This window comes from Camelina sativa, chromosome 17 (assembly GCF_030686135.1).
Source record: "Camelina sativa cultivar CO46 ecotype springtype chromosome 17, ASM3068613v1".
Classification (NCBI taxonomy): domain Eukaryota; kingdom Viridiplantae; phylum Streptophyta; class Magnoliopsida; order Brassicales; family Brassicaceae; genus Camelina; species Camelina sativa.
In genome coordinates this window covers 31,403,727-31,418,858 of record NC_141896.1, presented here as the reverse complement: position 1 = coordinate 31,418,858, position 15,132 = coordinate 31,403,727, and the positions used below count along the sequence as shown (strand labels likewise).

The 15,132-nt window shown below is 43.1% G+C and overlaps 1 non-coding gene across 1 annotated transcript; it reads left to right on the top strand.

The window, feature by feature from the left end:
* Positions 1 to 8,794: 8,794 nt before the first annotated feature.
* Positions 8,795 to 8,901, top strand: LOC147924558 (small nucleolar RNA R71). Its single transcript, XR_015587952.1, has one exon. It is a non-coding gene; the product is annotated as a small nucleolar RNA R71 (small nucleolar RNA).
* Positions 8,902 to 15,132: the final 6,231 nt, after the last annotated feature.

Sequence of the window (15,132 nt, the reverse complement as noted above, 5' to 3'; positions counted from 1 at the left end):
TTTGAATTGAAAAAGAAGTAAAGAGGGTTCAGAATTCTTCTCCAAGGGGTTAGAAAGGATAAGAGATCTTCTCCCAAGCTTACAAGTGCTCAAAAACGGCATAGAGTAAAAGTTGTCTAACTCAAAGTCGAGCCTCATACTTAAATAATAACATAAAACCCTAAAACGTCGGTTTAAAACGAAAAAGGAAAAGTTGTGTCGAGAACTGGATTGGTCGATCCCAAATGGGGATCAGCCGATCTCGGATGCTTTTATCTGTTTGCTCCATCTGCTTGCTATTTTAATCAGTCTTCACCAAATTGGCTTCAGATGCTTGTCTTCATCCCCAAAACACTCAGTTTCCTTCCAAAGTAGCCTAGAACCTTTACAGACTCACAAAAGACTAAAAAGACTCTAAAAGCACACTTGGACTTAATAAAAGACTCAAAACTAATATAAAAACTATGGGTAAAATCCTATAAAATGCAGACACATCAATTCCCCCGGACTTGTATTTTTGCTTGTCCTCAAGCAAGAACAGACAAAAACTCAGGATCAGAGAAAAGGTTTGAAAATGTAAACTCACATATTCTTGGGAACCGTTGCTTTGCACTCTTCATCAAATCAAATCAAGAACTACTTTTTGTACTCTGCCCATGATTAGGATCAACACTCCCTACTCTAACTCCACGGCCTCAGAGAACTTTCAGTCTCCCCATCATTGTCTCTCTACATCAGATTAGTAAAAAGGTGTGGTCTTACCATGGGAGTATCGATCATTGAACCTTTTGACTCCTTCAACCTCTTATCGCCCAAGACCTCCTTCTCATGCTTCCTTTCCTCTCTCTTTTCTCACTTCCAAAGGATTGATTTCTCCCTAATTTTCTAGGGTATCATTTTTTTTTTTTTTTTATCAATCCTTTGCTCTTTTCTTGCGGACAGGTTTCCATGAGCACCGAAGGATGCACGAGTTTACGAACAACCCTCGGTTCACTTCTTTTATTACCTATATCCTCTTCTTTTTTTTTTCACTGAGTACTGAAGGGATGAGAGAGGGGAATCATACTTTGTGAGGAGTTGCATGTCTCGTGAGGTTTGAGGGAGGAGTCTTGTCCGATGTATACCAAGCCCCAAGGTAAGAAATTAAATCCGGTTAAGTCTTGTCAAAGCTAGAGACAACTTCTGGTTCAACTTAGTATCCTCCTTGGCGAGTGTCTTTTAGGGCGTGTTGAGACTGCTCATGTTCATTCCAAGCTTCATTCCAAATCAGAGGTACAAAAGTAATCATAAGAGTGTTAGTTCAAAGAAACAGATTCCTAGAAATGATCATAGTTTCCCAATTTTTTTGTTTTTTTAGACTCGATAAAACGACTCAAATACATGAAAAATAAAAAGAAAACAACCAAAGAAAACGACATTAATAACTTAGAGACATCCCTCCCCCAGACTTACTTCACTCCGTCCCGGTGTGAAAGCAAAGCTAAGAAAAAGAAGCCTCCGACAAATATAAATGAAAAATAGAAATAAAAATCCTTGAAAAGAGACAGAAGAAACCGGAAGGAGACAACTACTGGTCAGAACTGTTGAGATGGTGAGGATGTCGCAGAATGGTCAGACCCGAGGCTCAGTAGTTGTGTCCTCGTCGTCACTGGTAGCGGTGTGAGCTGCTGCTGGTGGTGCAAAGCAGGATGGTGCGAGACTTTGGAGCCAAGTATCCAGTCGAGTGAGCAACAGATTGTTCTTCTTATGAGTGTCGTAGACCCTTCTCTCAAACTCAGATTGAGGTGGCTCCTTAGGTGTCGTAGCAAGAAACTGGCTCACATCAAAAGGAGGAAATGGTGGAAGAGAGTGAGCTGGTTGCGACGATGTGGATGCATCCGCAGGTTGCGTGCTGCTAGGGGATCTGATGGCTGCTGGTTCACGTTCATTCCTCAAAAGAACGTCGTCTATATCGCAAAGGATATCAGCTGGAGGCTCTAAGTCAATGTTCGTTGCCTTGCGAAGAGTAGTGTAGTACGTTCTAGGGATCAGCATATATCGAAGGTGACCAGTCTTGTCCTGAAAGCGATAGCAGAAATTGTGATGCACCAAAATCTCACTGGTAAACATATACTGGAGATCAAGCAACTTTCTCTTCGAAGACTTGGTAAGCGGTGGCAAAGCGAGGCCACAATACTCGATGATAGGGGTCACCAAGCTGCCGATCAGAACTCTCTTGTTCTTAGCATATGTCATGTCCCTCCGGACTTGCTCAAACTCCTTAGAGAGCAGGAATCCAAAGTTGACATCATGATTCAGCTGATAGATAGGTGAATCTTGAGGATGGAGGAACTTGCAAAGACCATGGAAGAACATCCACAACTCAGGTAGCTGCAATGTGCTAGTCTCAGCCCTAGCATAAATGGTGTTACTCAGGAACTTGGCAGTGATACGTAGGACAGGGTTGCGGATGCGAGATTGTCCAGCTCCACGAGAGACATATTGCCCAGCTCCGATCAGTTTCCAAACCTCCATCCTGCTGTCGAGCTTCTCCATCTTGCACAGCTTGTTTTTAGGGAAGCCAAATATATCACAGAGATCAAACATGGAGATGACATAGTGCTTCTTGAGCAGGAAGAAACTGATTGAACACTGCTCAGCCACCACATCAGAACCGCCTGGCAAATCCACTTGAACAGTGGCAAGAAACTCTCATGCGAGCCGCTCATGCAAGTCCCAGGCTTTCTCAGCAAAAGTACCAAATCCCATGCTCTGTACCAACGCATCAAAATCTGCTAACATACCCATCCTCTCGAATAGCTCACGATCGACAAAACGAGTCGGCTCCATCTTGCATTGTACGAGTAGCTTCAAGCACTTAGTATCCTCATCATTCCAAACCCTTGTTGGCTGTTCCTCGGAAGGAGCGGCAGTCTCCTTACCACTTCGTCTTCGTTTCGGCATTCTCTGCAAAAGAATAAGTAACCAACATGTGAGAACAAGCAAGGCAATCAAAAATTTCCTATGCTAAGCTCAACCTATGTTACAAGCCTATGCTAAATTCAAGCCACATCAGCTTAAATCTAGTTCCAAGAGTCATTCAGGATAGTTATTCTTACTAATCCGTTCATCAATTGGAAAGAAGAAGAGAGAATAGTAAAAAATCTCAAAATTTGAGAAATTTCAACTTGGAATTTCCGAAGACAAACATAAATCGGGAGAGGAAGGATTTACCTTGTTCGAATGAGTGAGACAACAATTGGGTTGGATAAAAGATAAAAAATCAAGTTATGGGAACCCAAAATTCGAGCAAAGCAAAGAAGAAATCGAGAGGGAAGCAAATCGGAGGTGGGGACGATGAGGGAGAGAAGAAGAAGAGATAAAAGAAATTAGGTTTTTAGGGGGTGTGAACACGAAACTGGTTTAACCCGGTTCAATTTAAGTTCAAAAACCCGAAAACCGATTCTCTTCCTTCCTCTCTCTTTTTTTTTCTTTTTTTCTTTACTTCCCTCGATTTTACTTACCTGGAACGGGGATCAGTCAATCCAGAATTGGACTAGCTGATCCTGACGGCTACGGAACTTTCCTTGAAAAAAGGATTCGCATCTTCTGTGTTTCGAACCTGTTCCTGAAAATAAAACTCACTACCAAACGTGATTCTCCAGTGACTCTGTAAAGGATATAAAAATAACAAATTTCCTAAGAAAACAAAAGCAAAAGAAAAGGGTGAACGAATGCAAACCCTGTGGGCTGCCTCCCATTAGCGCTTGTTTAGAGTCTCGAGCCTGACTTTTCTTGCTGCCTAAGAAGTTTGTGGTTCCTCCAAAGGGAGGGAGGCCTCAATCGGATCATAATCCGCTAGGTACGGTTTGAGACATTGACCGTTGACAGTGAATTCTTTTCCTTCTTGGTCCCAAAGTACAACAGCACCGTAAGGCATGACCTTCTTGGTCCGAACCAGCGAGAACGCAGCTTCCCAGGAAAAATCTTCAGCCTTGAGTTGAAAAGGAGGACCAAATCATTTGCAGCAAAATCCCTAGGGTTAATCTTCTTATCGTGTAAGGCCTTGGTCCTCTCCTTGTATATTTTGGTGTTCTCATAGGCATCCATGCGAATTTCATCAAGCTCATTCAGCTGAATAAGGCGTTTCTCAGCTGCCGTTTTGACATTGAAGTTCATCTGCTTCGTCGCCCATAAGGATTGATACTCAAACTCGACAGGTAAGTGACATGACTTCCCATAAACGAGTCGAAAAGGGGTAGTGTCGATGGGTGTTTTGTAAGCAGTCCGATATGCCCATAGTGCTTCATCGAGTTTCAAGGACCAATCCTTTATGGTTGAGTTGACTGTTTTCTTCAAGATGCTCTTGATTTCACGGTTAGAAATCTCGACCTGCCCACTGGTCTTCGGATGGTAAGGGGTAGCAACCTTGTGTGTCATGCCATGTTTTCGCAGAAGGTTTGCAAAAAGCTTGTTGATAAAGTGAGTTCGCCCGTCGCTTATGACCACCCTAGGAACACCAAACCGTGGAAATATAATGCGCTTGAACATCTTGAGTACCACCTTCGAATCATTAGTAGGACTTGCGACAGCCTCGACCCATTTGGAAACGTAATCCACTGCTACAAGTATGTAGAGATTTCCATAAGAAGGTGGGAAATGCCCCATGAAATCGATCCCCCAACAGTCAAATACCTCGATCTCCAAAATAAAGTTTTGTGGCATCTCGTTCCGCTTGCTTATGTTCCAACGTCGCTGGCAAGAGTCGCATCGGGAGACAAAGTCGTGTGCATCTCGGAATAAAGTGGGCCACCAGAGGCCTGCTTGTAGCACTTTTGTTGTGGTTTTGAAGGTAGCGAAGTGTCCCGCATAGCTAGAACCGTGGCAGTGAAAAAGAATCCCTTGTACTTCCGATTCTAGAACACATCTCCTGTAGAGGCCATCAGCACAATGCTTGTAGAAAAAAGGTTCATCCCAGAAGTAGCGTTGCACATCTCTAAGGAACTTCTTCTTAGCATATCCAGTGAAGTTTGAAGGTTCTTCTGCAGCACACAAATATTGCGATATCGGCATACCATGGTGAATCGTTAACTGTCTGTTGAAGAACCTTGGCATCGGCCTTCTCCTTGTAGCAGTCGATGAAAGCTGCAACCACATACACATTCTCCTCAGGGAGTCGATCATCTATGGGGATCTCTTCATTGATTCTCAGCCTAGGAAGGTGGTCTACAACCCCATTCTCGATCCCTTTCTTGTCCCTTATCTCAAGATCAAACTCCTGCAGTAGTAGTATCCATCGCAGTAGTAGTATCCATCGCAGCAGTCTCGGTTTAGCATCTTTTTTGGTCAATAGGTAGCGCAATGCGGCGTGATCTGTGTGCACAATGACCTTGGATTTCACCATATAGGACCTGAATTTTTCAAAGGCAAAGACTATGGCGAGTAATTCTTTTTCGGTTGTGGCGTACTTGGTCTGTGCTCCATCGATTGTCCTGCTAGCGTAGTAAACAACATGTAACTTACCATCCTTGCGTTGCCCCAGAACTGCTCCAACAGCAAAATCACTTGCATCGCACATAACTTCGAATGACAGATCCCAATCGGGTGGTTGGACTATTGGAGCCGAGATCAGTGCTTGTTTGATTGTTAGGAAAGCCTCCAAACAGTCAGCAGTAAACTCAAAGGAGATGTCTTTGCATAGTAGCTGGGTGAGTGGTCTGGCTATCTTGGAGAAATACTTGATGAACCTTCGATAAAACCCAGCATGACCAAGGAAACTGCGTATGTCTTTGACGGTTTTTGGAGGTTGTAGACTGGACATGACTTCTATCTTGGCTTTGTCAACTTCTATTCCTCTCTCAAAAATTCGATGGCCAAGAACAATCCCACTGGTGACCATGAAATGACATTTCTCCCAATTCAGCACAAGGTGTTTATCCACACAACGTTGAAGTACTTTGCACAAGTTGGACAAACAGGAGGAGAAGGATGAGCCATACACCGAAAAATCATCCATAAATACCTCCATAATATCCTCAATCAAGTCGGAAAAGATCGACATCATGCAGCGCTGGAAAGTGGCTGGGGCATTGCACAACCCAAAAGGCATCCGTCAGTAAGCGAATGTGCCATAAGGGCAAGTGAAAGTCATCTTCTCCTGATCATCCGGGTGAATCAGAATTTGAAAGAACCCTGAGTAACCATCCATGAAGCAGTAATAAGGGTGGTTCGCTAAACGCTCAAGCATTTGGTCAATAAATGGAAGAGGAAAGTGGTCCTTCCTGGTGGCTGCATTGAGCTTGCGGTAATCGATGCACATTCGATGCCTTGTTACCGTCCTGGTGGGGATCAACTCGTTCTTCTAATTTGCAACCACCGTCACCCCTCCTTTCTTTGGTACTACATGGACTGGGCTCACCCAAGTGCTGTCAGAGATTGGGAAACTCACTCCGGCTCCCAACAGTTTAAGGATCTCTTTCTTCACGACTTTCTTGAGGTTCAAATTTATCCACCTTTGGTGTTCGATGGAAGACTTAGATGGATCTTTAAGGTGAATCCGATGCGAGCATAACTCCGGTGATAAACCTGAAATGTCATCTAAGGAATAGCCCAAAGCCTTCCTATATTTTCTTAACTCGCAGAGCAAGAGTGCGGTCTCAACATTGTTCATGTTAGAATTGATGATAACAAGATATGTGGAGTTAGATCCAAGATAAGCGTACCTTAGCCCCTCAGGGAGTGGTTTTAGGTCCAACTTTGGAGCCTAGAGTTCGCTCCAATCCTCCTTATTCGGTTTGGTCCCAGAGCAAGTTTCGGGATCAGCTGGTCTATCGCCCGGAATGGTCAATCCATCACTCTTAACGGTTGTTTCCACAGAAGGAGCCGGATCAGTCAGTCCAGTATGCAGATCAGTCACTCCAGTTTGCGGATCAGTCAGTCCAGTATGCAGATTGACGAATAGGACGTCATGTTTCAGAACTGCTGCAGCATCGAGTGTTCTAACCAAGCTCTCAGTCTCCTCAGACAGATATCCCAGCTCTGGCTCCTTCTTTGTCAATGCGACAGCCAGATGATTGCTTGTACATACTTCATCATAGATCTCATCAGCGATTTTGCCTATTGTATCAACCCAGAAGGCTTGACCATCGATTGTAGGTTTCTTAGCTGCTTTCTCTAGGTTGAATCTCAAAATCAGATCATCTATATGCAAATCGATCTTTCCCTCTTCATCGCACCAGCCGTGGCCAAGAAGGGTCTTCCAAGTAGAATATGTTCTTGGGATTACTCCTCAAGTTTCAAAACAATGAAATCTGTAGGAATATAGCAGTTCCTAATTTGCACTGGCAGGTTCTCCAATACTCCTTCTGGACGTCGAGTGGAACGATCAGCAAGGACGAGGATGACTTGGGTCGGTTTAAAGCTGTAGAGGCCAAGTCGCGTCGCAACGCTGAGTGGCATAAGGCTCACGCTTGCTCCAAGATCGCAGAGGCATTTGTTGAATTTGAGGTCTCCTATCGTGCAAGGCAGAGTAAATGGTCCTGGATCTCCACATTTTTCTGGCATTTGGTTCTGGAGCATAGAACTGCACTCTTGTGTGAGGTACATCACTCCTTTCTCCAGACTGAGCTTGTCGGTGAGGATCTCTTTCATATATTTCTTGAGAGATGCAACCATCCTTACTGCTTTGATGAAAGGGAGTCTAACCTGAAGCTCTCCTACTACTGATTTCAGCTTCTCATATTCTCGCTCCTAAATCTTGGTCTTGCGGCGAGTAGGGAAAGGCAGTCTGGGTGCATAGGGTTTTTGGGATCCGCTGGGTTGCTCTCCTTCAGGAATTAGTGAGCCAGTTATAACAACATCATCAGAAGTGTTGTTAAGAACTTTGTCGGGGTTGTTTTCCTGATTTTGTGTTTTGGATTGGCCAGTCCCGCCATTGGATCGATCATTCCCTTCTTTTTTTTGTGGTTCCGGAAGCTCCTTGCCGTTTCGAAGGGTGATGACATTCACATATTCCTTTGGATTAGCCTCGTTTTTCCCTGGAAGTGTCCCTGGAGGTGCCTTGATTCTTGCTGCGGACTGTGCTACCTGATTCTCCAGCACTCTCATGTGAGAGTTGAACGATTCAATTTTTCCATTCAGCTCAGAATACATGTTGTCGATCTTGACAGTCACCTCAGTGGCGTTTTTCTTCTGGTTTTGCATCAAAGCATGCATCATCTGCTCTAATTTGCTCTCCTCTGGGGCTGCTGCCTGCGGTGCAACCGGTTGATACCCTTGCGTGAAGTTGTTGACCTGAGGTTTCTGTTGAAAGTTCGATCCTCCAAAGCCTGTACCCTTGTTCTAGAAGGCCTGTGCAAAGTTGCTCTGCTGAGGTCGTGGTGGATAGACCTGATCCTGGGGATTCTCGACATTGTTGCTCCTATAGGACAAATTAGGATGATTCCTAAAATTCTGGTTAAAACCTCAATTTTGGAAGTTCCCTTGTACTCCCATATAGTTTACTTCCTCCGTACCTTCTTGGTATGTCTCAGCTCCGAAGTCTGCATATCCCCCAGCTTGTTCCTCGCACAAGTTAACAATTTGGTGATCTCTTTTCAGCAGGAGATTCACCTTGGTTGTGAGGTCCTTAATAGCATCAGTCTCAACAGCATTGACCCAAACCGTATAGTCATAGTCTGTGCCGTGATTGTTATTGCTGGCTGCAAGGTTCTCTATCAGCGCATTGGCTTCGTTTGCAGTGTTGGTGGAGAAATCTCCTTTGTTGGCCGTGACTAAAGCCATCTGGTACTTCTGTTCGATACCCCCATAGAAGATGTTCATCAGATTTTCTTGGGTGTATCCATGGTGAGGACAGTCTCGAAGATACTCCTTGAACCTTTCCCATGCTTCACAAAACAACTCCATGCCTCCTTGCGAGAATGTGGTGATCTTGCTTTGCAGCTTAGCTGAACGTGACTTGGTGTAGAAGTGATTCAGGAAAGCTGCTCTACATTGTGCCCAAGTTGTGAGTGATCCAGCATCCAACAAGTTCAGCCATCTAAGTGCCTTATCCGCCAAAGAGAACTGGAACAGAGTCAGCATCAGATAATCGTAGGGGACACCATTGGACCTCGTCGTACTGGTCAGCCTTTCGAAAACCTCAATGTGATCAAGAGGACTCTCCGATGGTAATCTGTGGAACACGCGGTTCTGAACCAGATTGATTAGACTATGCTTAATCTCATAGTCTTGTCTTGCAGGAGCGGGAGGTTGAATCGCAGATCGATTCGCAAACAACCTATTTTGAGCATCTTCATCCCTCAAGGTGGCTTTCCTCGGAGGTGGGTTCAGTACAGCTTGCTCTTGCTGGTTCTGCCTCTACTGTTGTTGGACGATGCCTAGCTGAGGGTTGGGCGGATTAGCCCCTGTGTTCTCTCCGTCAGCCATAGGATTGGCTTGGACTTTTGCTCTCCGGTTCTCGCGTTCAAGCTGTGCTAATTCCTTGTTTCCTAGTATACGCAAATCAGTCTTCTTGCTGCTCCTCGTATGCATACACCTGAAACAAAGAAATGAGGTTGCAAGAACTCGTTAGTAACTAAAATAAAGTAAACCTTAGACTAAACGTGAATCTAAAATTTCAAAGGCTACGTTTTGGTCCCCGACAACGGCGCCAAATTGATCAGAGTTCAATTAATAACCCAAAGCACACTCAACCACGATCAAGTGTGTCGTCATAGCACTTTAGGGTCGAATCCACATAGACCAAGCGTTACACTATGAAACTATATAGATCGAATTAAGCTAAGGCAATGAGGAAGATTGTAATTCAAGTAACCGAACAAAACGAAAAATAAATAAGAGTTTGTAAAATTAAGAGAGAGTACTGGGCATAGGGAATCAGTTAGGGGATATGATCACAAAATTAGGTGATGGGTCGGGATAGCATTAGGAACCGTTCTTGAACTCAAATCTCGAATGTAAAACTAACCTACTGTCGCAGCATTAGTTATCTATGCAAGGAATGGATAAAACTCTAAACCGTCGTTTGAATCTAAACAATCCTAGCAAGCAATAAGTTCAAGTTTGATTATGTTCACAAGGTGCCTCAACTTCAACTGTCGTTGGCTAAGGATCAACTTGCTCACCTATGTTCTTTTCAAGCAATTCAACAACACTTTTGATGCCTAGATGAATTTAACCTAAGATCATAAACTAGGTAGCTAATCTAGTTTAAGCAATAAGAACAACAATAGATGAAGAACACAATAGATCAATCTCAAATCTAACAACCTAAGTTAGAGAATCATAAACCCCTTTTGAAACCCGAAACCCAACAGAGAGACTACTCAGACATCGAACAACAGCAATCACAAATCAAATATGAAGAAAACATGATTGAATTGCAAAGAGAAATAATAGGGTTCAGAATTCTTCTCCAAAGGGTTAGAAAGGATAAGAGATCTTCTCCCAAGCTTACAAGTGCTCAAAAAAAAGGCGTAGAATAAAAGTTGTCTTTCTAAAGGGCGAGCCTCGTGCTTAAATAATAAAATAAAACCCTAAAAAGTCGGTTTAAAAAGAAAAAGGAAAAGTTGCGTCGGGGACGGGATTGGTCGATCTCGAGCGAGGATCAGTCGATCCGGAACGTTTTTCTACTCTCACTCCATCTGCTTACTAGCTCGATCAGTCTTCAACCAATTTACCTCCAGATGCATATTTTCACCCCCAAAACGCTCAGGTCCTTCCAAAGTCACCTAGGACCTGTAAAGACTCACAAAAGACCAAAAGGACTCTAAAAGCACACTTGGACCTAACAAAAGACTCAAAACAAGTGTAAAAACTATAGTTAAAACCCTATAAAATGCAGACACATCAAAGGGGTTAGAAAGGATAAGAGATCTTCTCCCAAGCTTACAAGTGCTCAAAAACGGCGTAAAGTAAAAGTTGTCTAACTCAAAGTCGAGCCTCATACTTAAATAATTAAATATAACCCTACAAAGTCAGTTTAAAACGAAAAAGGAAAAGTTGCGTCGGGAACTGGATTGGTCGATCCCAAATGCGGATCAGCCGATCTCGGATGCTTTTCTCTTTTTTCTCCATCTGCTTGCTATTTTAATCAGTCTTCACCAAATTGGCTTCAGATACTTGTCTTCATCCCCAAAACACTCAGTTTCCTTCCAAAGTAGCCTAGAACCTGTACAGACTCACAAAAGACTAAAAAGACTCTAAAAGCACACTTTGACTTAATAAAAGACTCAAAAAAAAATATAAAAACTATTGGTAAAATCCTATAAAATGCAGACACATCAATTCGCCTCACCATTGCGGAAGTCCTTCATGAAAGAACCACCACACCACAATTATGAGATCTCGTCTATCCGTGACAAAACACTGCACCAAGCTACGGTTTACGGCGAGTTTATGCTTGGTATAACAATTTCACTTAACGGAATGATTAAGTTCCTCTGATTCTCCTCCTCTGCTACACCTTCCGGCCTCAGCCATATACCGCTGACACAAACATCACCGGAGATCGGCGCTTCATCGACAAGTCACTATTCAACTCCGTGCAAGTGCAGCCATTCTCGACTCTCATGTCTACCAGGCAAAAAGAAACTAGGTTTCCATCTGGTGGGTCTCTTTAATTTCGGTCCCTTAGGATGTCAAAAGCCCAGTAAGAATAGTGGTCCAATATCTCTCTTGCAAAAGCCCAGGTCTGCTCTGAATTCTTCTTTGGCAACCCTTAGTTTATTTCTTTGTATACAATCTGTTGGGCTTTCCAAGCCCAAGCCAACTCTCTTATTAGTATGATATTGTCCGCTTTAGGCCCAGGTGGCAAAGCCCGCACGGAATTCTTATTGGACTCGTTCCCAAAAGGCCTCATACTAATTGGAGTTGGTCTTGTCTTATATATTAGAACATTATTTTCTAATCTTCAGATGTGGGACATTGTTTGTATCTCAACAAACCTCCCCTCAAACTATGTATCACGATACTTTGGCCTTCCCTTCAGCGAAACCCAAGTACCTAGGCTCCGTTACCCCTTTTATTCCTAAAGTATTCTTGAGGCACCCTTAATCATGTCATATTTTTGAGAGATCCGTCCACACCGAATACAGAGAATAATGTCTCACATCTGCAGATTAGAAAATAATGTTCTAATATATAAGCCAAGACCAACTCCAATTAGTATGAGGCCTTTTGGGAAAGAGCCCAATAAGAAATCCGTGCGGGCTTTGCCACCTGGGCCCAAAGCGGACAATATCATACTAATAAGAGAGTTGGCTTGGGCTTGGAAAGCCCAACAAGTGGTATCAGAGCTCAGGCTCAGGATATCACAGACTAAGGCATGGCGTTGTAAACATACAAGGAGGATCCAGAGACTGTTGTAGAAGACTCAAAAGTTAAATCAATTATGGGGTTGGTTTAAGGTGCAGTTATCTATAGTGTTTGGTTCAGGTTCATGGATGTGAAAGGTGAATCAAAGCATCATCCAAAAGGCTCAAACTTGTCAGAACAGGAATTCAGTTTTCCGTTGTGATCACAAGGTACATGTGATGTTCTGTTTTGAAGCTTCTGAATACTCAAAACTGTTTCAGTTTAAGGAATCCAGACACTGGGAGAACATAAGGATGTAGACGTCTTCAGCTATTGAAAAGTCAGTTTTCGGTTGGTGAAGGTCTGTGTGGTCGTGTTCAAGAATTGGTTGAAGGTACAACTACATGAGTCACATATTTACTAAGGGACGCCTTCAGAGGTAAATCTGTGTAAGAGGGTTATTAGGTCAGCAAGTTGTGTCGAAGATTCAGATGAGTATGAAGATGGACCAAACAATTTATGTTGAAGTGGTCAGATTTGAGAGGTGTTGGGTAAATGGTTAAGTCTCAAGAATGGATCAGGTTGTTAGAGATTTGAAAGGACTATAATTTAGATAGATTTACAGTGACTGGGAATGCAGAAGAGTACCAAGAGTCAAAGTTGCAGTCAGTGAGATTTTCTTTGTCAAGGTGAAGTTTACTCTACAAGGTGACTTAAATCTCTAAAAGACTTTTCTAGACGTTGTATGACTGTGCAAGAGTTTGCAAGAAAGTGCAAGAATCTACAAGGCTGGCGAAAGGTGATTGGGGTTAGGCTTTGCATTGAGAAGAGAATCAGAAACAGAAAAGTTTTGGTTCGCCTGTTTGCATCTACAGAGATGATCTGGTTGATGAATCTTCTGAAGGTATCACTTGCAGGAAGTTTAAGTGTTTTGTTGACACTTTTTAAGGAAGCATGTGAGTATAATGGGAAGATTCAAGTAGATCTCCGGTGGTTAAAGATGCAGGTTATGATAGACAAGACTAGTAGAAGACTAGTGGGTCTAGCAGCATCATTAAGTTTCTCAGGAGAGTCACTTACATGAAGGTTAAGTGAGGATTCATCAATGGTGAAGACATGTCAAGTTGGTGTTGATGAATAGTGAGAAAAGGTATAATGCTGGTACCAAATTTCTTCTTGGTAAGGTCTGCAATTGTGAAGATCTATTACAGGGTTATGCTACAGCAGGTGTGGCTTCAGGGATTCTAGAATGAAACACTAAAGGCTGTTACAGAGAGACTAGCAGAGGTTCAAAAGCTGTTGGTCGGACATCCGTTTTTAACATGAGGTTGAACAAGAGTTTGTATTGTCAGATCGTACAAGCTGGGTTCATAAGTCAGTTGGTTAAACAGATGGGATGTAAACTCAATCTCAGGAGTAATGCATTGGGTTGAGATTGTTTACATGATGAATCAGAGATTGTTTCAGGATTGAAACATGTATGATTCATGTGTTCAGCATGGGATTCTAAGGAAATTTGGTTCAAGCTCAGTGCACATGAGAGGAATCAAAGGTCGACCAAGTGAATCAGGTTGCAGGCGGATATAGATGATATACAATCATGATAAAAAGTCTATGGTACTTATTAGAAGCCATGTAAAAGGTTGTGATGGTTTGTACTGAGAGGTTGATATCTCAGGCTTTACTTGTTCAAAAAGTTTTCAAGATCAAGGTTCTACAATCAAGTGAGGTGTTACTTGTGGGTGAATCAGAAGTTCTGGTTCTAGGTGGAGCTGTTGTGAGAAACAAGGGAAATCAAGTAAAGGTCTTCATAAGTGTTTCTAAGACCAGGAGAAACAAGGTTGAAGAAGATGAGTTGTGTAAGAAGTTACACGAACTTGTTGGGACACCCGAAGAGCATCGTAAGCTATTCACAGAAGCTGTCAAGAACAAGGTGAAGTTGTATTGCTTCGCAGACTCTAATTTCATGAAGTTCGAATAGAGGGACAGTCATAACACCGTCTAAGGATTCGATAGGTGCTGAGAATTTCAGAACAATGTTAGAGGATGGTATTGGAGACACAAAGGAACATCAATGGTTGGTTGTGTTCTGTATGGATTATCAAGGAACAAGGTTGTTAAGGGTTTCTTCAAGGATGTCGGTTCAGTGGTCAGAGTTCGTCTACAAGTGGGATTACTGTCATTAGGAGAAAGAATCTTGAGGGAGAGTCGCGAATCTCTTGAAGTTTCTGAAGATGGAGTTGAAAATTCCTAAGGTGGAAGAAGAGAAGGATCATCGGAAGTTGCAGGTTCTACAGGAGAAGACAAATTTTGTTTTTCTTCTCAGGAAAGAATAAACACATAGGGGATTTTGTGAGTTGGACCAAATGAAGCAAAAGGTGGAGTTTGTTGTAAATGTTTGCTTCATATGGGCTTATTTGGTTTGAACCATGAACTGGGCCTATATTGATGTGAAGCCCATACAAGATCCGGGTTGTGTGGTCTGCAGGACTAAACCAACATAAGCTCTAGGGTTTCACTATATAAAGGAAGCTAGATTGAAGAAACAAGTGATGCGCTAACACATATATAAAGCAAGCTAGTTGTATGCTGGTGGCGTCTGTAGGGCACAACGCAGGGCGCTGTGCAGGGCAGATGCAGAGACACAGGGCGCAATGCAGAGAGCATGCACAGGGCATCGTACATGGAGCTTGAAGTTGTGTGCAGAACCATGATAAAGGAGCAGAACCTTGGCTGGGGTCGAAGGACTGAGAGCCGGACATAACCTTGTCTATGTTTACGGTGTCTTCAGAACACTCTGATGAGAGACGAAGGTGGAGCGACTTCTTTGGGGTTCTTGAGGTGTTTCAGGGTTATACATGGAGGGGAGAGTTGAACCAG